Genomic DNA, 26,556 nt, shown 5'->3' on the forward strand with positions numbered 1-26,556 from the left:
TATTCAGTTATTTTTTATGATTTTTTAATTAAGGGGAAAAATTAAAAGAAATTAGCAGGATATATTATAGTAATTTTTTGATTTCCTATTAACTTAATTTGAAGTCCTGTAATACTCCCACTATCTTGTTGTGACTGATTAGAATCTATTCCGTTCTGTATGATAGTATCAAATTTAAGGGTATAGGCAACTACTCTGAAGGCAATAAGATTCACTAAGATGCCCATTCTGATTTGACTATTATCTCCTTTGGAAGTTCTGTAATGTTTACAATGTTTAGGTTTTATTGGTCTTATTCTCTACTGTTTAGTTCAACTTTATAGTACATAATGAGATAGACAATTCTGTTTAAGGAAGCAAGAGGCATTATGGCAACAATTGTTGATAACCTTGTACTAGGTTTTTACATCATGTGCTTTGTCTATCCTTGGTTTTGACTGACAGCTTTGTTTTGCCATATTTGACTTTATTCTCTTCCAAAAAAAGTAATAAGAACTACGGAGTAATAAAACCCAAAATGTGTAAATTGTGTTGTAAAAAGAGAGGGAAAAAAGTGTCTAAACGATACAACAGCAAGGGTGTTTAGGGATGTTAAATAGCTGACCATATTAATATGTTGTAAAAAAGACGGAAAAAAGTGCTCTAAAGGACACAACTGCAAGTGTGTTTAGGGGTGTTAAATAGATGACCATATTAATGTTTTTGGTTGGATTATTGAAGACAACTGTTTACAGTCTTACTGTTTGAATGTCCACTTTGTATGCTTTGATACTGTGACTTGAGCAACTATCTCTAAGATGATAATGTGTAATCTATTAACTGGTGATTACTTACTGTTTTTTTTTTGTAGTCTGTATTACTTGTACACTTTCACCATTTTGTTTTGTTTTTTTCTCTTTTTCCTTTTAAATAATATTTTTTAAAAAGTGGGGATTCAAAGAGCAAAGGATCAAAATCATGACTGTGCACTTGCAAGGCAGGCATTCATGCCACTGAGCTTATTCTACAGCCCTGTGTTTGCAGAGGAAACAGCAGAGGACAGCAAAAAGGAAAAGTAAGCCTCGGTAAGTAGCAAGATAGTAGTGATTAAATCGATTTTAAGGAATATAGGTGTTCCAGTACATCTCAAGAGATGAGAGGGAATAGCATTGACAATGGAAATAAAATATCACCAAGTTAGTGAAGTAAAAGAGAAACATCAGCTCCAGTAGCAAACATGAAAAGGAAAGGTTGTCAATAGTTAACGAGAGGCTTCGGCATGCATCTCCTATGGGAATAGCAGCAGACACCAAATTGCAGTCAAATCCTTGATTTCCACAAATAACATGACAAGCTTTAGAGGAGACATAAGACAAGACAGTTAGTTGAGCTACAGATTCAGAAACATTTAGTTGAATGGGTACGAGAGATCACAATTGAATCAACAATATGCCTGCATAAGCAGCATCAAAGATATCAAGAATCACAAAAGTGGCTATTTTTGACGCATGTGAACAGGAAAGAACCAGGCCATCTGTCCCAGGAGGTAGGGGATCACGAAAAGTAGTAGGGACCTTATAAAACTTACCAGGGATTTCCAAAGTAGGGCCAGGTTTCATAGAAAAATCTTTCAAAGCATTTTTGTAGTCTGGGTTTGCATTTTTGTATGTTAATTGAGTTCAGACAGGTATATACTGCTATCATAAATATTTTTGGGAACTCAGGTTGTGCATCCTACATTTTTCTTCACATCAGAACATCAGTAAAAGACTTGAAGGACTTTCAAATTATTTTTCAATGAAAAATTACTGCCTCTGTGAGTGCATCCTTTAGTGACAATTTAGGTACACAGAGGCCAGACAGCATAGGTTGCAAAGGCTCATGTTCAGGTGACTGGCAGCACCATGCAGGTTCCTAACACACCTACTTTTTGCCCATGAAACACACAATGTAATGGCTTGATAGTGGTGGAGAAGCTATCAACAGTACTAAAAATCAAGCTATTGATATAGCTGGGTTTCTCTCCAAGAGAAAAATGACATATAACAGGTAACTAAAGAAATTTGTCCTGTCTCAAAAAGTCATATCTTATCCTTTCCCATCTGTTATAGTCAGGGTTTTTGAGGAAAGAGACTTAACATGGAACTTATAATTGATAAGATAATATAAAAATATTTATCCCAGAATGTCAGATTTAGAGAGATGTAGAGCTTTTCAGATACTAGAGACCAAAAAATCCAACTGAGTACTTGAATGCTATGACAATATCCAGCACAAGTACAGCTGAAGAATTTGAGCCCATGGCAAGCACAATCAAATTTTACCTGGAGACTTAGAGGCACTTACAATGTGTCATGAAAGTCTCCGTTAAGGTTGTACACTAGGAAGGCTCAAAGTTCAGTGTTGGAAGCTAGAAACTCTGTTCCTTTGGTCACAGAATCTATGCCACAGAGTTGAGTGATCATTGCTGGAGCCAAGGCATGAGGCTCAAGATAAGAGCCAGAGATCCTCAAAAGAGAACAGTAGCCATGCACAGCAATAATGAGGACCTGAGCTTCTTTGATGATGATGATGATGGCTGAGATCATATCTGGAAAACCACTGCTACCAGCTTCTCCATGAGAATCAATATCCCAGCTCCTTTCCCTCTAGTTCTCCTTTAATGCTGTTTTAAACAATCCATCAATGGATATTCTGTCCAAAACCATGATGACTTCAATCACTGGGTAATCCAAGTTGACCATTACTAAGCAGGCCACAGCACCAGAGCAGTTCTTTAGATACTTAAAATCCAAACAGGCTTTATATCACTCCATATATTAAAGTAGTCATCTGGTCTGCTTCTCATAAACAACAGTGAGAAAAAATGAGGCTCATTCTAATGAAATTATCAGGAACACAAACCTTCACAAAGTAGTCTTCACATCTGCTTTGAAAAACCTCTAACTGGAACTATGTGATATGTTTCTATCTGTGTGTCCTGCACACTACATAACTGTGGTTATTTGAATGAAACTATAGTCAGGGTAATTGACCCTCTGATTATCCATGAACATTTTAAAAATCTTTTTTAAAGAATGTATAAAAAAAAACTGTTATGTACACATATGTTTCACTGCAGTACCCTGACAGCACTGAACCCAGGAGAGAATGTCACGAGGCTGGTGGCATGCACATCACTGCATCAACAAGGCCGAGGATTCTCCAGATGCTGGAGGTAAAATAGTGGAAATGCTTTAACAACAAAAACAGTTGAAGTAAAATATACTGAATACACTGAATATACCAAATCCTCACTAGGCCTGGTGGCTCGTGCATGGAGCCCATTACTTGAGACACTGAGGAAGGAGACTTGTTGAGACCACTCTGGTTTATAAAGTGATCTCAAAGCCAGCCTGGACTTCATAGCAACATGCTTACTCAAAAAAATAAATATATCAAATCTAATGAACATAATAGTGTACTAGTGATGCCTTGTGACATTAGCATGACTTTCATGTTTATACTGACCTATAGTCTACTAGGAAAACCTAACTTACAGCCCATTTCACAATATAATATCACACCATTTACCAAATGGAGTACACTGGTGAGTATTTATGGTTCATCATTGATATTTGGTGGTGATGGAGCAGTGCTTGCTGCTGCTCTCCACAGAAAAATGACTATTGCTGCAGTAACAGGAATCTGCATGCATCACTGCAATATGTCCTTAACTCCTTGAGGAAGAGACCCACTAAAGGAAGCACTGCTCTAATGAGAATTACTAATTTTAGTCTTTTGAATACTTTAAAAACTGACTTTGGTAGTATTTGAACTACTTACCTACATTTCCAACAAGGTTAAATAGTTTCTTTACTCCTGCTGTCTCATGTATGTTCCTTAGATCTTGTGGTGATTTGTTTTCTCTGCAATGAGATGGTGTCCCAATTTGAATTTCTCTATTGGGCAAAAATCCTCAATAGTTCTTCAGGTATTTCTTGGCGAATTGTACATATGCTGAAAAATGTGTGTTCCTTTCACGTTCCTATTTGTTTTACATGTTAGCTGTCAGGGAGTAATAGACAAAATTTCTCTCATTCTGTAGTTTATTTTGTCATTTTGTTTGACTTTTTTGTGGCTTCTATGTTTATGCAGAAGAATTAAAATCTTACAAAGTCCTTTTTGCTTGTTTTGTCACCCTATCTTATTTTCTACACAAAACATCAGCAATAGCATTAAGAAAAAATGTTTTTAATACCTCTGCATTCAGAACATAGAATGCCTGGCTCTTTATGTTTCACTATGTTTTACTCTAATAGAGGCATATTTGAAAGTGCTGCACAAATTACGATAAAATGTACATTTCCTGAGTGAAAGAAAAATCACAATTTGCAGTAGCGATTCTTTTGTTGTAATGTTCTTCATTTTTATTCTTGACCTCAACTTACTTGTTTCCTTAAACTTCAAATGCAGGGATAAAAACAACTGCTTCACAGTCTGCTAAATCATCTAGCAGTTGCCACCCAAAGTCAGCTTCAAAGCCATGATCATCCCATCTCATTCTCTCCTAATGCTGGGACTAAAGAAATCACCATTAGCCCATCATTATAGATAACTCCTTACCAATGCAATTATTTAAATAAAAAATGATCAAAAATTGCATAATTTTTCTTAATTTTTATAAAATAACAAGTAATATAAAAGTGACAATTCTGCTATACTCAATACAAGAATGAATGGGTTAAATTGACAACTGCCCCAATTATGCTCAGGATGGTCACTGCATAAAGAAATGGGCTTCCCAAGTGACTCTTGGGGATAACTGCTAGGTGGACAAGTGATAAAAGGACAACTATTGATGTGTAATTGTGAGTATTAAAAATGTTGATGCTGGGGAGGAAAGGGAGGAGCTCTAAAGCATTAAGCTACATCAGCAGAACTTGAAGATATATTTTGAGACAGGGTCACACTAATTGTATTGTTTAGACTCAAATTCCTCTTTGACTAATTTAAGCTCCGTTAGGTGCTAGGACTACAAGCATGCATCAACAAAACCAGCAAGATTTACTTTCATGATAAAATGAGAAAGTACATGTACTCAGGATATATGTATTATAGATTCTGTCTTCTATTATTAGCTGTAATACAAACTCCAAATTTTCCCATTGATGGTAAGCAGAAATATGATTCAAAGAATCTGGCCACATGCTGTAGTACATACAGGCTGACAATGTACTTTACAGTGGTTTTACTTTATGAAGTATGTCAGGTACTTCAGGTACAAAATAGATATAGTTTTAGTTGTGACTACACAACAGGTGAGTAATGTATTCTTCCAAGGATAATTGAGACTTGGGCAAGCTATCTTCACTGGATTAGGGGTATTTAATGAAATGCTGACTTGTGTTTTCATGACACCACATTTTTTAAAAACATAATTCCATTGGAACCTAAGCAGATTTTGAATTCAACAACGCTGCATTAAACATGTTACAAATTACATGAATGTTAAAATGGAAGTGAAAAACCACAGGCCATAGAAAACCAACTGGGACTCATGGCCCTTGTATGTGTTTAAAGATAATCAGCACACACCACAGACATCAGGCACTGGTCCTTATAAATAAAGAGATATGTCATTGTATAAATTCATAATTCAGTAAAACAACACAATCTTAATCTTAATTTAGCAAATTTACTTTTTACTGTGTTGACAGCTCAAAATTTAGGTTTCCCTTCATGCCATTACTTTCAGTGTTTTAGGAAAAAGTTGTAATAATTACAAAATATATAATGCATTCATAGCATCAAGAAATAAAATAAAGGCATTTGAATGATACATACAATAGCAACATTTTCCCCCAAAACAACTCCACATTTAAGAAAAATTGATTTCAAAGTATGGTTACTCATAAATCATGCCAAATGTTATAATTTCTGGAGATATTAATATATTTTGTGATGTGCCATTGGAGACAAGTTATGGTTCTGTCAGTACGGGGCAATCAGAAATTCACAATAGTATGGTTTACTTTGGTACATGTGGGGAAACATTACTAGCAAAGTAAAGATGCAATATAAACATAACAGGTAAAATTCTGATGGTTAGAAAAACAAGTTTAGTTACGTGACAAATATTGGCACCACTGAGAAAGAAAATCAGGCAACATAATGTACATGGTATGATGTCCAGTGATGTTAGGGAATCAGCAGATATCTTGTCTCGTCACAACATGGAAAACACAACATTCAATAATGTGCAAGTTATGTGAAAAGAACACAACTTTGTCAAAACCACATGCTCCAAGCCTTATAAATGTATATCTTAATGCCATATATTGCATCCACTTCAGAAACATCATTTATGAAAGAGAAAATGAAGCATGTGCATCAAAAGATTAAAGTAAATGCAGTGTTAAAATTACAATTCACCAAAAATAAGGGACTAGACTAATTAATAATATTGCTCAATTTTATATCACAATACTATAGAATTTGCATTGGGTTTCTTAGTGTCTCTTCTTCAGAGTATCTGTTCATTACATCGTGCATTATATAATTTGTTCCAATAAATAGGTTAGAAATTCTTCCCAGGTATGAATCTCTATGTGCACACCAATCCTTTCTGTATTATTGGAAAAAACAGATCAAAACAAGACAACAAAACAAATTTGTATAAAATCATGATATGAAAAAGACATATAAGACCACAATATTAGGTGATGTACAGTATTTACTATGCTTTCTCTTGTTATTATCAATAGAATTGTCCACACTATCAAGCATTATATAGTTAAGCAAAACATTGCATAGATATTTTTATAAAAACAACTTTGAAGACATTGTAGGATGTGAAAGCAGTTAATAATCAAACCTGGAATGGATATATTTTATTTATTTATTTTTTTGGTACTGGGGATCAAACTCACAATCTCAAACTTGCCAGGCAGGTGCTTAAGCCACTGATCTAAATCCCTAGTCCCCCAGTGCATATCTTTTACATCTTGTCATCTTCAGAGTAGTTGCCTCTACTCTTAGACTTGATACCAGCAAGCATACCAAATGTGAATAAAACCAGTTAAGGCCAAATAGCATTCAGACAAACCAGCTTCAAATAAGATCAGTCATAGTAAGACAATGTAAGTAATATAGGGTTTAAGTTAATAGGAAATTAAGGATAATTACCACGGTATAACCTGATATTTTTGGGTTATATGTCTGTGCCCTCAAATCTAATATGAGTAGCAGACCAGAACAAAATATAATCACACTAAAAAGACCAATAAGTGTACTATAGCTTTTAAATCCTGATACACTTTTAACAATGTCCTCTGCCTTCTTTTTTTAAGCAATTCCTCACCTTTCTTCTTCTCAGGATACTATTATTCACTGTTCAGAGTGATAATAGTTGTCATGGTTTATGTCTGTGTCCCCCAGGCCTCATAAATTTGAATTGTGCTTTTGTTATTTGTTCAGTGTCTAGTGCTTGGATTGATGGTGTCAGTGCTCCACCCACAAAGGGGTGGAGCCAGGATGTGATGTAATGGCAGGAAGGTGTCTCTTTCTCTTTGCTGGTTTGAGCTTGCTGTTGGCAGCTGCCATGAACTGCGGTCCAGCCATGCCTGCCTGTCTTGGAGCCAACTAAGAGTGTACTGAAACCTCAAAGAACTGTACAAAATAAACCTTTCCTTTCCCAACTTTGAGCTTCAGGTATTTTGTCTCAGTGATGAGTAAAAAGTAACTAAGACAGTAGTCTAGTCTCGTATGTTGAATTTCAGCATACATAAAGATAAAGACAGCTACTACGAAGAGAGTGAAAGACCTTATTGTAATTATTATCAACTTCCCCAAAATCAGTTCTTGAAGACCAGAAAAGCCTGCATCATCCTGTAATTATTTGATTAGTTCTATAATGTTCAGTATATATTCAATGCGTGTGAAGATGGGAACAACTATTTAAAAGAAAACTAGAGACAGTAAGATAAACAGTGAACATCTCCAGTGGACTTGCTTTGAAATCTGTGTTTCTTTAATTTGTTTTCTTATGAACTGTTCTGTACTGATTTGTCATGTTTAATCTTACCCTCTTTAAGATTAAAAAATAATTATGTAGGACAGATAAGCATATTACTATGTTTTTATTGGATCATTGAGCAGAACTATTCACAGTGTCATTATTTGAATGCCACTTTGTATGCTTTTATTTTTTAACTTGAACAACTATTTCTCAGATGACAATATGTAACTTATCAACCAGTGATTTCTTGTTTAATTTTTTGAAATTCTGTATTATTTCTTCCTTTTTCCTGTTTTTCTCTTTAAATAAAAAAAATACAATTCACCAAAAAATATAAAAATTAAGTTTTAAAGACAAAACATTAAGTACATAGATACTGTTTTGCATTAAGAACTGGTAGTCAACTTAATGTCAGCTGGATTACGTCAGCATGGCATTGAGCACAAATGTTCCACCTGAGGTAAGTTGCCAGGATAAATACGTGGAGAAGAAGGGAGGTGATGAGAGTTGAGGCATTAAGGAAGCATTGTGGGTTGTCTTACGAGTTGCTGTCTGAGCTGTTGCTTCTCCTGAAGAAGCCTTGGTCCTCATATTGAGCATTGTTTCTTGGCTAGGAAGGGCTTGGATGGGAAGGCATGTGCTGCTTGCTCTGCAGAATGAGCTCATCACACTGCTTCTGGACTGTGCTTCTCATCGGAGGGGCTCTGGGCCTCCACTAAGGATAGCTGTGGTGCCTTTCAGGATATACCTGTTCTTGTTGTGAGTGTGACTTCTCAGCTCCAGCATAGATCACTCATCCCACTAGCACAGCTCCATCATCCTGCTGGCATAGACTTTCTAGCTTCCACTGCTGACCCTTGAGTCTTTCCAGCATGGATCCATAAAAGAGACTCCATGAGTCCTTCTTGTGTGCTCTGGACCTCCAGTTGGACTAATAGTAGGCATTGTCCTGAGCTCTGGATTTTTATCTGGACTCACGTGGGACATTGCTGTGGGGTTTAGGCTCTTGACTAAATAATCTGTGTCTTTGGTGTTGTGGATAGACTTCCTGCAGTTTCCTGTGTTAACTCCCGGTGAATATTATAAAAATAATATTATAAACATTTGTCTTGATCCACTTGTTCTCTGTGCACACCCCTGACGTACAACAGTCACTATCCATACTTGAAAGTGAAAAGCACATTTCAGTTTAACATGTTTAATTACAAGATGCCATGTTGAAGCACAAAAACACTTTTAAAAATCTAGAGAGGAACAAGTGATTAACTGAAAACCATAAAACATGTGCACTTGAGGAGAGCTCCACCTCAGATTTGTCCTTTCTGGAAAATTTGTGATTATTTCTTCAGGTCTCCTAGGGATTTTTCAAGTAAACTTAGATCTAAACTGTCTGACCAGTGATGCTTTTAATATGTATTTAACAACAAATATGGATTGCTATATAACTCACATTGCTAATCCACATAGGATCTCAGCCCAGTGAGCTCTTTCAGATATGTAACAATGATCATGTGTGCTGAGAGGATTCCCATAACACATAGGATTTATCTCTTGCGTGAGTTTCTTCACGTAAGTGAAATACATGGCTCTGGCTGCTGAAAGCATCTCCACTTGCTTACATAGGCAGTGGTTCTTCCCAGTATGAATTCTTTCACATGTTTTACAATGACTGTGTGCTTCAAAAGCTTGCCACATTGTTATATACATAGAGTTTCTCACCAGTGTGAAGTCATTGATGTCTTTTAAAATATCCATGTGTGGTGAAAGCTTTGCCATGTTCTTCACAAACACAGGGTTTCTCAAGAGTGTAAACTTTTTTATGTATTGGACAGTGAGTGTTTCTGCTGAAACCTTTCCCACATTCCTTACATATATCACTTTTCTGCACAGTGTAAGATTTCATGCATTATGCAATATGTACATGTTCTCAAACCATTCTCACAATGCTTATATACACTGGATTTATCTTGAGTGTGAACTTTCATGTTGCTTACAATGCCCATGTTGGGTAAAAACTTTCCCACATTGCTTACACATGGAGGGTTTCTTTCCAGTGTGAATTCTTTCATGTTGCTTACAATTTCTAGGTTGGGTGAAACCTTTTCCACATTGCTTACAGACATTACATTTCTGTCCAGTGTGAATTCTTTCATGATTCTTACATTGTCCATGTGTGGTAAAAGCTTTCCCACATTGCTTACATACATAGGGTTTCTCTCCAGTGTGAATTCTTTCATGTTTCTTACAATTTCCATCTGTGGTAAAAGTTTTCCCACATTGCTTGCATACGTAGGGTTTCTTTCCTGTGTGAATTATTTCATGTCCCTTACACTGTCTACGTGTGGGAAAACCTGTCCCACATTGCTTACATACATAGAGTTTCTCTCCAGTGAGTTCTTTCATGTTGTTTATACCCTCCACGTGTGGTAAAAGGTTTCCCACAGTCCTTACATACGTAAGGTTTCTCTCCAGTGTGAACTCTTTCATGTTGCTTACAAATTCCAGGTTGGGTGAAACCTTTTCCATATTGCTTACATACATAGTGTTTCTCTCCAGTGTGAATTCTTTCATGTATTTGACAATGAATGTTACTGCTAAAAGCTTTCCCACATTTCTTACATATATACAATTTCTGCTTAGTGAAGTTTTTCATGGATTACACAATAAGTATGTGTGCTGAAAGCTTTCTAACAGTGCTTACATTTATAACATTTTTCTTCAGAGTGAAGATTTTCATGTACTTAACAATATGTACATGTTGTAAAAGCTTTCCTAAATTGCTTACATATGTAGGGTCTCTCTCCTCTGTGAATTCTTTCACGTTTCTTACAAATTCCATGTGTGGTAAAACCTTTCCCGCATTGCTTGCATACATAGGGTTTCCCTCCACTGCAATATTTTTCATGGATCTGAACATCGTGGTGTATTTCTGTTTCTTTCACATTCAAATTACCCTCTGCAGTACAAAGAAATACTTCTTTACACTGATTCTAAGGTGTATGTCCATAGGATTTCCCTAGCTTGTCATTTCTGTAAAGAAAAAAATATCACATATAGGATTAACTACCATATTATTAAGTTTTTGTTGGAGAGCTGAGCAACACTGTTTGGAGTCTCGTTGTTTGAATCCCCACTTCATATGTTTCACTTTTGTATCTTGATTAACTATTTCTATGAGCACCATATGAAATCATTGACTAGTTATTTCTTACCATTTATTTTCACTTTGAAAGTAGCTTATTTCTACTTATTTTGTTTTGTTTAGTCTTTCCTTACATAAAATTTTTTAAAAATCACAGTGAAATGGTTATCTGTGTTAATGACTCCATTAATGTCAAGTTCTGACTTTAATGCCTGCTAAGAAATTCTGACAATGAAGCAACAGAATGGCCTTGTAAGATATGTTGAAAACAACCATCCCCAAAACACTAGTACACATTTGGAAATCTTAAAATTTGGTACCTTTTGAAATGCAGAATATTTAGCTTCACTTTGGGCCTAGGTTCATATGTGTATCACATACAGATCATTCTGATACATTTCTCAATCACAGTCTCCCTTCTGTCCTTAACCTGTAATTCCCTTTTCCAAACAGTCAGTGTTACCTTTCTCTATCAACCCTCTTTCATTTCATTCCACAATTAATAGTTTCGTATATCATCTAAAGGATACCCTGTGACCTTTTAGGCTTTATATCTGAGCTATTTCACTGAATTGATAGGAGAAAGACTCACGCATTTCTTATTGTAAATGACATTATATTATTTATTTTTTTGAAATTATATAACATGTTTTTATTTTCCATGCTGGGAATGAACAACAGGTGTTAGCATAAAATCTCTAGGTTTTATATTTATTTTAAGAGATTTTCACTGATTATTAAGCTTTGAAGTTTGAACTTGAATTTGCCATTCAGCAAAATCTGATTCCTAGGGTGCTGGGTTTACAAGAATGTACCATCACAGAGTGCCTATTAACATTTCCCTTCTCCAGAAATCCAGTTATAGATTGCTAAGCTGCTTCAAGGCCTGATCTCTTATAACTTGATCTGCTTTGTATATGAGTAAGCATGTATCTGTATTTTATGTGTATTTTCAGGTTTTAAAAATATATCCAGGACAAGTATGAGGGGGTCAATTTCTATAGATAAATGCATACTGATATTCAGAATGAATGCACTTAACATTCCACCAGCCTACTAAAAATTTTAATCAGAATGGCTGATTCTCTATAGCATGGCTGGGAAACACAAGCACTCGGTTTTATTTCAAATTCTATTGCAATCTTAGTAATTGTTAGATAATGAACGTGTTGTATTTGCAAGTATATGTGGATAGAAAAACTGGAGGCAGAATGTCCTAACTCAAAGTGTATGCCTTTTGTATACATCTATATGCAATGTCATACATTTTCATGATTTAATTCCCTCATTATGCATATTCTGGCTTATACATCTTTTGAGAACATTACTGACATTAAATTGAATGGTGCCTCATTTCTTTAGTTGTCATTTTTCTGTTAACAAACTAGTTACTCAGGAACATTCCTTCTCCTTGTGAGTGCAAATTACCTTATTATCTCCAGTAAATTTTGCATTATTTTTCAGCTTCCTGGATATCCCCAAATAATCCTGAATTGTAGCCATAGAAATACCAGGACTCATTAGAGTAATACATACAAATTAATAGATTTTGTTTAGATTTATGATATAATGTGTCAAGGTTTGAGTTATTTTTAAAAATATTTTCACATTCTTTTTAATGAAATAGCACTGATGAGCAACAAACATTCTACCAGCATGAGTGACAAAAAGATGTCATGCTTACCTATCGCAGTCAAGTTCCTAAAGTTTTCACCCATCATATCTCTGTAGAGCTTCTTTTGGGATGACTTGCAAAGTCCAGTCCTCATTGCTGAAATTCACACCCACATTCTCAAAGGTCACCACCTCCTAAAGGATCATACATATATTCCTCAAAGAAGGTTGAGACCCCAGGTTTGGGATATCTTAAATTCTCTCCTACAAATCTGAATGAAAAGCAAAGTGTGTTGGTGTATATCTATAATCCCAGCACTCACAAGGCTGAGACAGGAGGGCTTTGGTGAGGTCAGGAGAATTCTAGGCTCCATACAGGGTACAAATCCAGCTGATATACATACAGAATGCTTGTCTCTATAAAACAAAACTCACCTAAACAAATAACACCAAACAGAACAGCTGAATGGAGACTCATTCATTCAAATCTTAATTCCATGTCTGGGTCCTTAATTGTGTGTATATACACACTTTTGGAGACAGCAAGTTTGATGCTAGATTGCATCTCACTGCTAATTTAACAGCCATATAGGAGCACTGACTCTTGTGCTCAGTCACTGCAAGATTCCCTGTGTACTGTCTCTAAAGCAGAGCTCACAGTGAAAAGCCTGAAGGACCAGCATCCACAAAGTACAGAGGCAGATAAATATCTCATCAATCAACTGGGAAACCAAGCAACACATCCCGTCCCTGGTAAGTGGTGGCAGTCTGGCAGACTGCAGCCCTTCCAGTGGGAGAACCATCAGCAGCTCCTGAGATCCATGCTATATTGGAACTTAGGACACTGGGAAGCCAAGCAAGCACATGCCATCCCTGGCAAGCAGTGGTGGTTTGGCAGGCTGCGGCCCTTCAGGGGAAGAACCAACAGCAGCTCCTGAGATCCACGCCATTTTGCAACTTAGGATGCTGTGAAACCAAACAACCAGCCTGCCTCCCTGCTAAGCAATAGTGAACCTACTGCTTCACAGCCTAGACTCAAATATCCCACTTCCCCTACCCCTCTTCTCCTATCATCCTCCTATTAGCAAATGGGAACCAGAAAACTGAGCGTCTCCTAGGAAGCTGAACAAAGCAAATAAGGGGGACTTCCTTCTACTATCTCATGGAAGGCAAATATTTTTATTACTGTTTTGCTGTTTTCTGATTAATGGTACTGCTCTATTCAATATTTTGTTTTGATAAGTTCTGTAATGCTCTGTATTTCATCTCATTATGATATATGTGATTGAAAGAAAAACTATTATAAAGATAATGAAACATACTGTGATGCCTATTATTATTGTCCCACTAACCTGCTGTGAAGTTCTGTACCAATTTTACTGTACAATCTTAGGTGGCCTTATTCTGTCTTGTTCTGTTGTATTTTACCACTTTCAAAATTAAAAAAAAAATAAAACTATCTCATCAACCCCTTTGATAGACTACAGATGATGTCTCTTCAAATCTTATTTGAGTACTTTGTTCTTAATATAATTAAGTAGTATTTTGATATATAAATTTGGTTTCAAGACAAATAATAAGCAAATTCATGCCTATTTAAGGATTGATATTCTAAATAGTTTCATAGCCCTCTGAGGAAGTCAGGAGTCACCATTCAAAGAAATGTATCCTTATCTTAAAGACTGGCATTCTAAATAGTTCCTATCATCCTGATCAACTCAGTAGTTACCCTCCCAAACCCCTAAGGGAAGAGTCACAGCTGCGTAAGAATGCCTGCTTTCTATGTGACTACCTTCCCCCTTTGTTCCCAATTTAATCAACTTTACCTGAACTTATAATCTTATTGGCTACCATAACTCTGTCCCATCTTATGCCCATCTGCACTGTGAGTTCCTAGTTTTCCCTACCTTAAACTCATTTCACCACACGATTTTACTCTATAAAGTCCATAGAAAGAACAGTGTTTGGCAACCTGCTCAGAAACCCTTCTCTCTCTCAAGCAGCTTTATTTCTCTCAATAAGTGTATTTTCCCTTAAACTCTTTTGTTCCTAAAATTCATTCTTTGACCTTGGAGAACACGAACTCATATCAGACATAGTACACTGGGAGATTCATTCCCCTATAGCTATATCAGTATAAATTTTTCTCTTTCTTGAAGTCAGAGAAATCAGCAGTAGTTTGTATTCTACAATGTTGATGTCACCATTCCAGTCATACTTGCATTGAAGGGCTTTAGCCCTCCCTCAAGTTTCTGTTTTCTGAAAGTGATCTGATCTGTAATTTTGGTTATTGTATCAACAATGCATTAAGGAATTGACTCAAAACATTTCTTATGAATGGTTTACCACCAGCCATGGAGGAAGACAGATAGCAAAAATTCTTTGTTTTGATTTCTTCATTCAAACTGAAGGATGTACTTGAAAGAATTTTGCCCTAGAAACAATTACAGGACCTCATGGTTGTAGTCCAAGGTAGAAGAAGGTGAAATCGGGGATGATTACTCATATGGCCACTTCCTCTTTTCTCCTTGATTAAAAGTTCCTCTTTCTTTCCCAGGGGCCTAAAGAAAATTTCCATCAACTCCTTACATGACATCAATGTCCCCTCCAAGCAACACATCCAGTCAAAAGTCACATATACACTGAAACCCTATAGTCAGTCAGAAAAAAAAAAAAGCTAAACCCTTGGTGGCTGTGGGAACCTCTCCACATTCTTTAAATAAAAGGTCACTTTTCCATTTCTTATATTCTGCTTCTCTAATGTACTAATTTACCTCCTCACTAACCTCAGTAATCTAACCCACTTTATACCTATCTCACCACATGCTTTTATTCTATAAAGTCCCTAGAAAAGACAGAGCCCTTTGCTACCTGCTCAGAACCCCTCCTCTTTATCTCAGCCAGAAGCTTTCCAATAGGATTTTTGGTGTAGTAAAGAAGAGAATATAAAGTCAAAATGGCCTTTATTCTAAGATGATGGAGAGAATCCCATGACCACTGGGGTCTGGCTTTTTCTTCTTGAAATGTGTGGGGCACACATATAGTTTTGATTTGGGTGGTGCTTAAAGGTGGCATTGCTATATGCAGGTGCCTGATTGAGACTCTTTTCTGGACACAGGTAAGTTGCATAGGGGAGGGGAAAGTGATCTCAAGATAAAAGTTTCCTGGCTCCTCATTCCACTGCAAAAATATCCTACTTAGGACAAAATACTTTCACGTTCTTTCTCTAAATATATATATTTTGCTCTTCACCTCTGTTGTTCCTAAAATTCATTCTTCCATTTTAGAGAACACAAACTCATACCAGACATAGAAAGTCAGGAATTTCATTCTACTATAACACGGTATGGCTGCGTGTATTTCTAATTAACTCAGCTGCCTATAACTTTAAGAATTGTTTATCAATTTCACTTGGAATAATTGTAGCAAATACAATGTTCTTAATGAATATATTCAATAAATTGAAAAAATGATTACCACAGTTTTTTTACCTAGCACCAGCCAACATTTTCAACTTTCAACTATGTGGGAAAACAAAAAATAAAAACAACTCAGAAAATAGCAATCCTATAAGGGACAGTATATCATTCACTGTAATTGCCATGTTATCTGCAGGTATTTCATAGGCCACAAAAGAAACATTGAGCCTATTAATTAACAAGTATCAGTCTCAATGAATGTGTTCATAGCACTGCATTGTTGACAACTGTGAATTATTTTTTTCTGTGAGGGATTGAACTCATGACCTTGTGCTCTCCAGGCAGCTCATTGTATCACTGAGCTCAATCCCCAGTCCCAACAACTTTAGATACTAAATATGACTGTTAACAATGCTTAATTTGCCATTTACATATTTAGTTATAAAGTTTTAAACCTACATTTTCATAAATGAAATTACTTTATTTCATTGCCGTTTAAATTACTTTTTTTTTTAGGTACCGTGGATCAAAGTTACAACCTAGCACTTTCCAGGCAGGTGTTTTTGCCTGCTGAGCTAAATCCCTGGACTGTATTAATGAATATTTTTAAATGTATAAACATCACTTTATTCATTCAAATAGTATTGTGATTTTAGCAAAGGATGTCAATGTACACAGAAATTGATATACAATCAGAGAAGAAATGCAACCCCAAAGAGTCAATGCAAAATTCTAAATACAACATTCACTGCTGAAGAAAGCCATACCAGAACAAAAAGATGCAGTGACCATGTCTACACGATCCTGAAGAGAAAAACAACAGCTTGAAATGTACTACAGTTACCACCACCTACTCCAGGAAGTTCAGATAGGCTTAATTACCATACTCAATGACCAGAACAACTGGACTATTGTTCCCACAAAATGCCTTGGCTCTTTCCACATACCTTTTCTGGCTGACTTGTTCCCCTGATGAATAATATTAGTTAAGCAGCTTTAAGCTTATATTTTGGTTGTAGTTTGAGACCCACACTGTACCCACATTGTGACTTTCCTGTTTAAATGACTCCTAACAATAGGTCTGTGGCCAAACACTGAAGACCACTCCTGAAAATTCAGGGCTACACTTCTCTCTTTTTTTCTAAGAAAACTTTTGAACTTCTTTTGGTTTGTGACTTCCTTTCTCAATGTTGTGAGCCATTAAACTTGGTGCATTTGACATCAAACAGGGAAGGATTATATTAATCTTATTTCAATTTGAGTATGAAATGTCTGCTATAAAGGCCATGTTCCAAAGCCTCAATTTCAAGCTGCTTGTTTGCCATGGGTTTAACATTTCCAAGAGCTTTTAGAAATCCTCAGTGTAGTGAATTTCAGATGTATTGCAGGAAGGAATCACTGTTGTACTGTAGCACAATAGGTGCCATTCCTAAGTCTGTGTTGGTCACAGCCTCCTGGATGCCACTACATGGATTTCTTTCCTCTGCAGCATCACTCAATAATTTCCATTTTAGAGAAATCAACTTTCACACAGCTTTATTATTGTTTTTTTTTTTTTTTTGCGTAGTCTTTCTCTCCCCTTGGTTATTTATTTTTTTCATTTTAGTTTTTTTATTTAAAAACCTAGTCTCACTTTGGAGTTCTGGCCAGCCTTGCACTCACCTGTAGGTTAGGCTGTCCTTGAATATATGGCCATTCTCTTGTTTTAGCCTCTTCATTGATGTGGAAAAGAGGTGGGCATTATAACACATGGCATTTTTATTTTTCTCCTCTCCTTTTCACTATTATTCTTTCATTTCAGTGGCACTGCCTTTCAATCATGGTGTTTGCTTGTGTCAGTTAAGGTTTCTGCTGCTTGAGTTGAGTTATAGGAAACCAAGCTACCCAACTAAGAAATGCGGAATTTCATTAGCTGTCTCAGGACCACTTGTATATAGAAACACTACCCCCATTTCAGGATCTAAACAAGAGGCTCTGAGCTGGAAAGTTAAGGATGTTTTAAAAGATAAAATCACAAAATATCCTGTTGGAAATCATTGAGCTAGAATCTTACAATAATTTTTGGATGATAACTGTATTCTGCTTTTTTTGCTGAGCAGGTTAAATTTTTTCATTGGGTACAGCTCATTTTGCTTTTCTCCTGGGACTTCTACCCTGAGTGATTTTCCATTTTGCTGGGTAAAATACAGAGAACCATTTAAATGCAAAGCTCAAAATGGCATCTATTATGCCAAGCTACAACATGGCTAAGTTACAAGCCTCCATATTTCCTGGGGTAAAAATAATATATCTATAATCCCCACACTTAAGAGGCTGAAACAGGAGTGCTGCTTTGAGGTTAGGGCAATTCTGAGCTCTGTAAGGGGTTCAAATCTAGCTGACATACATAGAGAAAACTTGTCTCAATAAAATAAAACTAAACAAATAAATGCAAAGAAAACAGCTGAATGGAGACTGATTCCTTCAAATCTTAATTTGATGTCTCAGGCATTAATTATTTGTATATACACATTTTTTGAGACAGCAAATTTAATACTAGATTGGAACTCACTGCTAATGCTATAGCCAAATAGGAGCACTGATTCTTGTGCTGAGTCAGTGAAAGAGTCCCTATTCACTGGCTCTAATGCTGAGCTTATAGTGGGAGCCTGCAGGATCAACTTCCAAAAGCACAGAGACAGACAAATATCTCACTCATCAATCACTTTGATGTACTACCAATGATATCTCTTCAAATCTCATTTAGGCCACTGAGTCCTTTGTTCTTAATATACTTAAGCAGCATTTTGATATTTGGATTTGGTTTCATAGAACAAAACATAGATAACATCAAATATGGTACATAAATAATAAATGTTCATGGAAAACTGCTGTAAGTAAAAAATGTATAAACAATGAAACCAGGTACAAGCTTCAAATTATAGCTCAGTGTCACCAAGTGATCACTTTACATTCACATATAATAAATATATCTTGGGAGGCTGATGCAGGAGAACTGCCTTGAGTCTGGGGCTAGCCTAAGTTATAGAGCAGTCTCGAATAAAGAAACCCTGACTGAGACACCTCACAGACAATGTGAAATTTGAAGTGACTGCATGAGACATATTTGGTTTGCTTTAAAAAAATTATAGCCATGCAATATACAAAAATTTCACAATATTCAACATTTTCTCAGGAACAATGTTGTTATCATTCATAATACAGAGAAAACACTTTCAGAGCTGGGTATTTAGCTAGCAGCATGAAAACCTAACTGGCAAGCTTGAGATCATGAGTTCGATCCTTGGTACAAAAAAATTCAACTTTCACTTTCATGACACCGGGTCATAATTAGAGATAATCAAAATTGGATCTCAAGTGAAGAACACAGAATTCATGGGTTTACAGAGATGTGGAATACTGATTGTTACCAGAGCTGGTGTTATTCACCTCAAGGAAGAAACAATAAGCCACCTTTAACTTCATGCTTGCCCTAAGAATACCTGACTTTCAGTGAGGATGCTCTCTGTTGTATGTCCTGCTATTGTCACATTGTTTCCTGCCAGTCACTTCCACGTCCTTTCCATGCTCTTCTGATCCCTCCTAAGCAGAAAACCCTTCATGCCTAAACTGTTGATATCCCTGCACAATTTCAATTTAGGACATCATCTTCACATGACTTAGTAAAGACCACTGCAGAGCATTTCCATATTTAAATAATGTCTATGATCAACCAAGCTATTAAATCAGCTGTTAATTCAGAGCTGACACCCATATTCCTTTCCATCCAGAACAATATCACCTGTATATGTTCATGCAAATAACTAAATTTAGGAATTTTTCAATGAGGATCTAACAGGCAGCCCTTTCTGGAATTGGTCCTTAGCAAACACACTTTACTCTGCCCTTGATAACGCTTTTAAATCGGTTTCATTTTAGTCAGAATTCAAACTTCTATCACTGTTCTCACAAACATAGTCTAGGAGCAGGTGGGTAACAAAAAGTACATTCAGAAATTCTTTGCATTGTTCTGTGTAATTCACAGGAGTTCCCCAGGTGTTTGGGAAGCCTTCCTCCACTGAGCCACATCACTACACATCTCTGAATTATTAGGACTTTTGCCAACACCTGTCATGAGGATGGAAATGCGAGAATATACCATAAATTTAGACAATCCCTATAAATACAAAAAAGCACAAGTTTAAGGAGAGCCATTGTAGATATGAGGTCCTGCATTACAGATATTTATAAACTTTAGAAGCTATATTGCTAACTGGAATGAGAACAGAGACCAAGCTCAGTACTGCTGCTTCAGCTACAAAATGCATCAGAGTCAGGGTCTCCCCAAGCTCCTTCCTCTGCCCCCTATAATGGAGGTGCCAGGGTAGTAGAGAATTTCAAAGACGATACTCCAGTCTGTTGCTATCATAGTTAGGGCAGGGTTCTGGGAACACAAAATCATGCTTACTCCCAGCAGGAGTAAAAAGGGACAGTGGATGACCCAAAGCCAATGCTAGAATATATCAGGAGCTGAAGCTGTCTAAATACCTGTGTCTGCAGACACCAGAACTGCTTCTAACCACTTGTAACTGGTTTCTCCCAATTCCACCCTATTTCTGACCTCCCATCCAAAGGCTCACCATTCTGTGGCTACAGCATCTCCCAGGTTCTTTGCTAATCAGGCCACAGGACCCCGAAACTAGGAAATGAGATGCAGCAAGTATTCTGCTCCCAGTTTTGTGCTCCAAACAGGTAAATATTGCCTAGACAATGGAAGAGACCCAGAGACACCCTGTCATGGCTCACCTAACTGGACATTTCATATAGCCTGCCTCTTCATCACTGATTGACTGCTGCTCTACTGCCCTTCTTCTGAGTCAAAAATAAACAGGGAAAGGAACTCCTTCCTGCAAGAGTGGATCCCAAATGTTAGACTGTAGTCAGAGACTTCTGGAGCTGGCTGTCTTCTACAATGTTGATCTCAGCTGCACAGAGGAATATGTGTACCAAAGGGCTTTACTTCAGGCTTTTCATTTCCAAATCCATTTTATTTCAAGGATAAAAAAATAAACTAAAATTAAATTTCAGAACATGTGAATCAGGGGGCAACACTGGTATATACATTGCACACTGTCATCCCCACATCATTCACCCAGAGCACAAGACATCTGTATTCAGTTTTCAGAAAAATACTGTTATGGGAAGCTGAGTTAGTTAAATACTATTGGCAGTGAGACAGAGCTAGGTCCTCCAAGGAGCCCATGTAGAAATCCAGATACCTTGCACCTATGGGTAAGATGGATGTGATAGTTTGGACCCTGGAATAAAACCCAAGGAAGCAAGAAATTAAAATTTTGGGAGCAAAGGCTTTATTTTAGGCCTGGCCTGGCAATGCAATCTCCAGGAGCCAATTTGGAGACTGCCAGCCTTACAGCTAAAAAGGTTGGGTTTTAAAGTCAAAAACCACAGGAATGTTGCAAACTTGGACCAAGTTTGATAACTTCCTTGTAGTTAAACTTTTCTAAAAGACAGCACATTGTATTGCAGATAGGCTGAAGGGGGTTGGGGGGATTACAAGAAAGTGAAACTTAAAGTTTACTTAATATAAAAAGAATAGGGAGGGGAGGGGGATTTACAAGGAGATGAAATTTAAGTCTTTACTGTAGATGGAATTTTAATCTCTATTGAAATGGAGCATACAGAACAGAAAGGGGGTCTGTCCATTGGTTAGAACTAGATTACAACAATGGACAGCTCCTGGGATGGGCCAAGCCTCAAGACAGAAAATCAACAAATTCATCCATACTCTAAGGACTGATATTCTAAATAGTTCCCTAGCACTCTGAGGAAGTCAGGAGTCACCATTCAAATAAATGTCTCCATATCCTAAAGACTGATATTGTAATTAGTTCTTATCAAGAGTCACCCTCCCAACCTCCTAAGGGAAGATTCACTGCTGCCTAAGAATGCCTGCTTTCTATGTGACGCCCTTCCCCATTTGTTCCCAATTTAATTAACTTTACCTGGACTATTTATCTTATTGACAAGCATAGATCTGTCCCATCTTATGCCCATCTGCATTTTGAGTTCCCAGTTTTCTCCAACTTAAACCCATCTCACCACGTGATTTTACTCTATAAAAGTCCTTGGAAAAGACAGTCTTTGCCAACCCACTCAGGATGAATTCGTTCTCTACTACAGCTGTCTTTCTCCAAATAAGTATATTAACTTGACTTTTGTTGTTCTTAAAATTCATTTTTTGACTTCAGAGAACACAAACTGATACTAGCATAGTAGACCAGGAGTTTCATTCCCCTATAGCAATACCACTATGAATTTTTCTTTTTCTTGAAGTCAGAGAAATCAGTAGATGATTGTATTATTAAAAGTTGATCTCACCTTTTAAGGGACACTTGCACTGAAGGGCTATATCCTTGCCTTTGAGTGCTGCTTCTGTTTGCTGAAAGTGAACTGATCTGTAGTTTTGTTTACTTGTACAATGCATTAAGGAAATGACGAAAAACTTTTCTTCTGAATTGTTTACCACTAACTGTAGAAGAAGACACATAGCAAAAATTCTTTATTTTCATTTTGTAATTCAAACTGAAGGATGTACTTGAAAGAGTTTTGCCCTAGAATAAATTACAGGACTCACGGTGGTAGTTCATCAGGGTTAAAGTTCAAATCAGCCATGCTTACCCATATGGCTACTTCCTCTTTTTTTCCCTGAATGCAACCTCCTCATTCCTTTCCCAGGGGCCCAAAGAAAATTCCTATCAGCTCCTTGCATGACATCAATGTCAGTGCCAGGCACCAGATAGAGCAAAATTTCATATATACCCCATAATCCCATAATCAGTCAGAAAAAAAGGCAAACCCTTGGTGGCTGTAGGCTCCCCTCCACATTCTTTAAATAGAAAGGACAATTTAAATTTTTCTTATATTCTGCTTCTCTATTCAGCCACAAAATCCTAACTGATAAGATTATATAGTACGTCCAACAGATGAGAAGTTTAAAACAAAAGGGCCCTTTATTCTGAGAATACAAAGAGAGAAAACAAAAACCCCCTGACCACTGGAGTCTGGCTTTCTCTCTCATGGACTTGTGGCATGTGGGCATATAAGCAACCTAGGTTTGGGGTGGACCCTGAGGGGGCATTAGGGATGCACAAGTAGTCCATTGGTCTTTGTTTGGCATCATAGGTAAATTCCTAGGTGCTGGGAAATTTGAGTCACAGGTAAATTCCTAGGGGTGGGGAAGATAGGAGCTCCTTGATTCTGCTTCACTGGCCACAGTGTCCTGTCTCAGCCAAAACTCTTTCAGTAACAGTACTGATTCTCATGTATGTATGAAGCTAATTTAGCTCTTCAGTAATTCTCATGTTAAATGCCACGAGAACCCAATGGAAATTAATGTAGTGGGCTGTTGCTTCACTCTATCAGTGTCAATGCAGTAAGTTTAATCCTAAGATAAAAATAAATCTTCATATAAATTTCAAAACACAAATATGCATCAAAATACAGCCAAGGCCCAAGAGACCTAAAGACAGCTTTCAATAATATAATAGAAGCCTTCTAGAAACTGACAAAAATACACAGTTTTTCTAATGAAAAATTGTTCAAGCAGCCAATAATGTAGAAACTTTTCTGAACAATTATAGTTGAATCTTTTCTTTAATAAGATATAACCTACTGCAATGGCAATGTCTAGTTCTTGCTAAATAATACACTCAAACCAATTATTTAACATTTATAATGACTGATATATACAATTTTAGATATTGCTAGGACTACAATTACTGTGATTTGTATTAATCACTTAAAACTGCAGGAGAAGAAGCAAATTTCAGACCTTATATAGTATAGTCATGTTAATTTGGCTCATGTTAATGGGATAGGGTAATGAAACTCCTTACCTACTATACGTCCGGTATGAGTTTGTGTTCTCTAAATTTAAAGAATGAATTTTAGGAATGATGGAGTTTAAGAATGGAACATATTTATTGGGAGAAGGAAAGCTTCTGAGAGACAGAAGGAGTTCTGAGTGAGTTGCCAAGACTCTGTCCTTTTGAGGAGCTTGTACAGAGTTAAACCATGAGGTCAAATGGGTCACAGAAGGGGAAAAATAGGAATTTTCAAGATTAGCATAAGGCGGGATAAGACTGTGGTCAACCAATAAGGTTAATAGCTCCGGTAAAATTGATTAAATTGTGAGCAAATAGGAGAGCAAGTCACATACTAAGTGGGCCTGTTTAAAAGAAGGGACACTTCTGGTAGGGGGTTGGGATGGTGACTCTTGAGTTCCTCACGGTGATCAGAGAACTATTTGGACTGTTGGTTCTTACCACTTGGTTGTATTACCTTGCCTTTTGTTTTGAGATTTGGCCCACAGCAGGAGGTGATTGTCTCTTCCAATGCTACAAGCAATCTGAACTTATTTTCTGGCTCCTTTGAGGGCCCAGCCCTGTTGTTACAGGTAGCCGAGTTAGTTAGAAATATATAGCCAGGGAGACAGGATCAGGTCCTAGAAGTGGCCAGTGTAGAAGCCCAGACACCTTGCAGATACGGGGGAGACAGAAACCTCTTGTTATGGGCCAGGCTTCAAGACAAAATATGTCTTTAAAAATGCAGATCAAGCAAGTAGCTTCATGCAAAGGGTTTGGAACACTTAGCAGATGTTTTATATTCAAATGGAAATAGGACAAATATAATCTTGCCCTGTTTCATGTCAAATGCAGCAAGTTTGTAGGCTCACAACATTAAGGAATGAAGTCACACACCAAAAGAAGTTCAAAAATTTTCTGGGAAAAAAGAGGAAGAATAGCCCTGGATTTTCAGGAGTGCTCTTCAGTGTTTAAGTCACAGACCTATTGTCAGGGGTCATTTATGCAGCAAAGTCACAATGTGGCTACAGTGTGAGTCCCAAACTGCAATCAATCTATAAGCTTGTAGTGAGTGGCTTAACTAATATTATTTAACCTGGGAAGAAGTCACCCAGACAAAGTATGTTGAAAGAGCAAAGGCATTTTGTGGGAACAACAGTCCAGTTGTTCTGGTCATTGAGTATGGTAATTGATGCCTCTCTGGATTTCCTGGAGGAGGTGGTGGTAACTGTAGTACATTTCAAGCTATTGTTTTTCTCTTCAGGAGGCATGTAGACATGGTCACTGCATCTTCACATTTATGTCTGGATTTCTTCAGCTGAGCCAGTAGAGGGATTGTTGTGTTTAGTTTTTTATGTTGACTTCTTTGAGGTTCCAATTCCTCTCTGACTGTATATCAATTTTTCTCTACTTTCACTTCCTGTAGTAAAATCACAATACCATTTGACTGGATAACGTGATGCTTATACATTTAATAAAATATTATTCAATAGAGGCCACGGGTTTAGCTCAGCAGGCAGAAGCACCTGCCTGGGAAGTGCTAAGTTGTGAGCTTGATCCCCTGTACCTAAAAAAAAAAAAAAAACAGTGTTTTAAACTGCAATGAAAGAAAATAGCTTCATTTGTGAACATGTAGATTAACAAGAGTTTTAATTAAATATATCAATGATAAATTAAACATTGGTAATAGTGATATATAGAATCTGAAGATCTTGGGCTGGGTTTTGAGCTTAGTGGTCAAAGCAGTGTTCCAAAGCCTTTGCATGAAGCTACGTGCTTGCTATGAGTTTAAGATTTCGATGAGTTTTTCATTCTCTTCATTCTAGCAAATTGCAGATTTATTGGAAGAAGGTCACTGTTGTGCTATAGCAAAATAGGTACCATTCCTAACTCTGTATTTGTCACAGCTGCCAGGATGCCACTACATGGCCAGCTGTCCACTGCAACATCATTCCATAATTGCCAATTTAGGTCGGCTTTCATTCAGCTCTATTATTTTTGTTTTCCTTTAATAGTCTTTCTCTCTCCCTTGGTTTTTTACTTTTTTCATTTTTTTGTTTTGTTTTTAAAGATGTAGTCTCACTTTGTAGTTCTGGCTGGCCTTTCACTCACTGCATAGTTTAGATTGTCCTTGAATACATGGCCATTCTCCTGTTTCAGCCTCTTTAATGCTGTGGAAAAGAGGTGGGCATCATAACACATGGGGTTTGTCATTTTCTTCCCTCCTTTTCAGCATTATTCTTCCATTTCAGGGGCACTGACATTTAATCCAGAGGTTTGCTTCTGTCAGTAATCATTCTGCATCTTGAGGTGAGTTTGTGAACAACAGTATAGGAATCAAAACATCCAGAGGATAAATTTGGAATTTAAATATTTGAGCTCAAAACCACTTTTATACAGACCCCCTTCCCCATTTCAGAATCTAAACAATTGGCTCTGAACTGGAAATTTCAGCATTTTTAAAAGAGAGAATCACAGAAGACATCCTGTTGGAAACAATTTAGCTAGAATCTTAAATTAATTTTTTAATGACACCGTATC

The sequence above is a fragment of the Cavia porcellus genome, unplaced genomic scaffold (genome assembly GCF_034190915.1).
Source record: "Cavia porcellus strain 051 isolate PalLab524CR breed Dunkin Hartley unplaced genomic scaffold, mCavPor4.1 scaffold_34, whole genome shotgun sequence".
Classification (NCBI taxonomy): domain Eukaryota; kingdom Metazoa; phylum Chordata; class Mammalia; order Rodentia; family Caviidae; genus Cavia; species Cavia porcellus.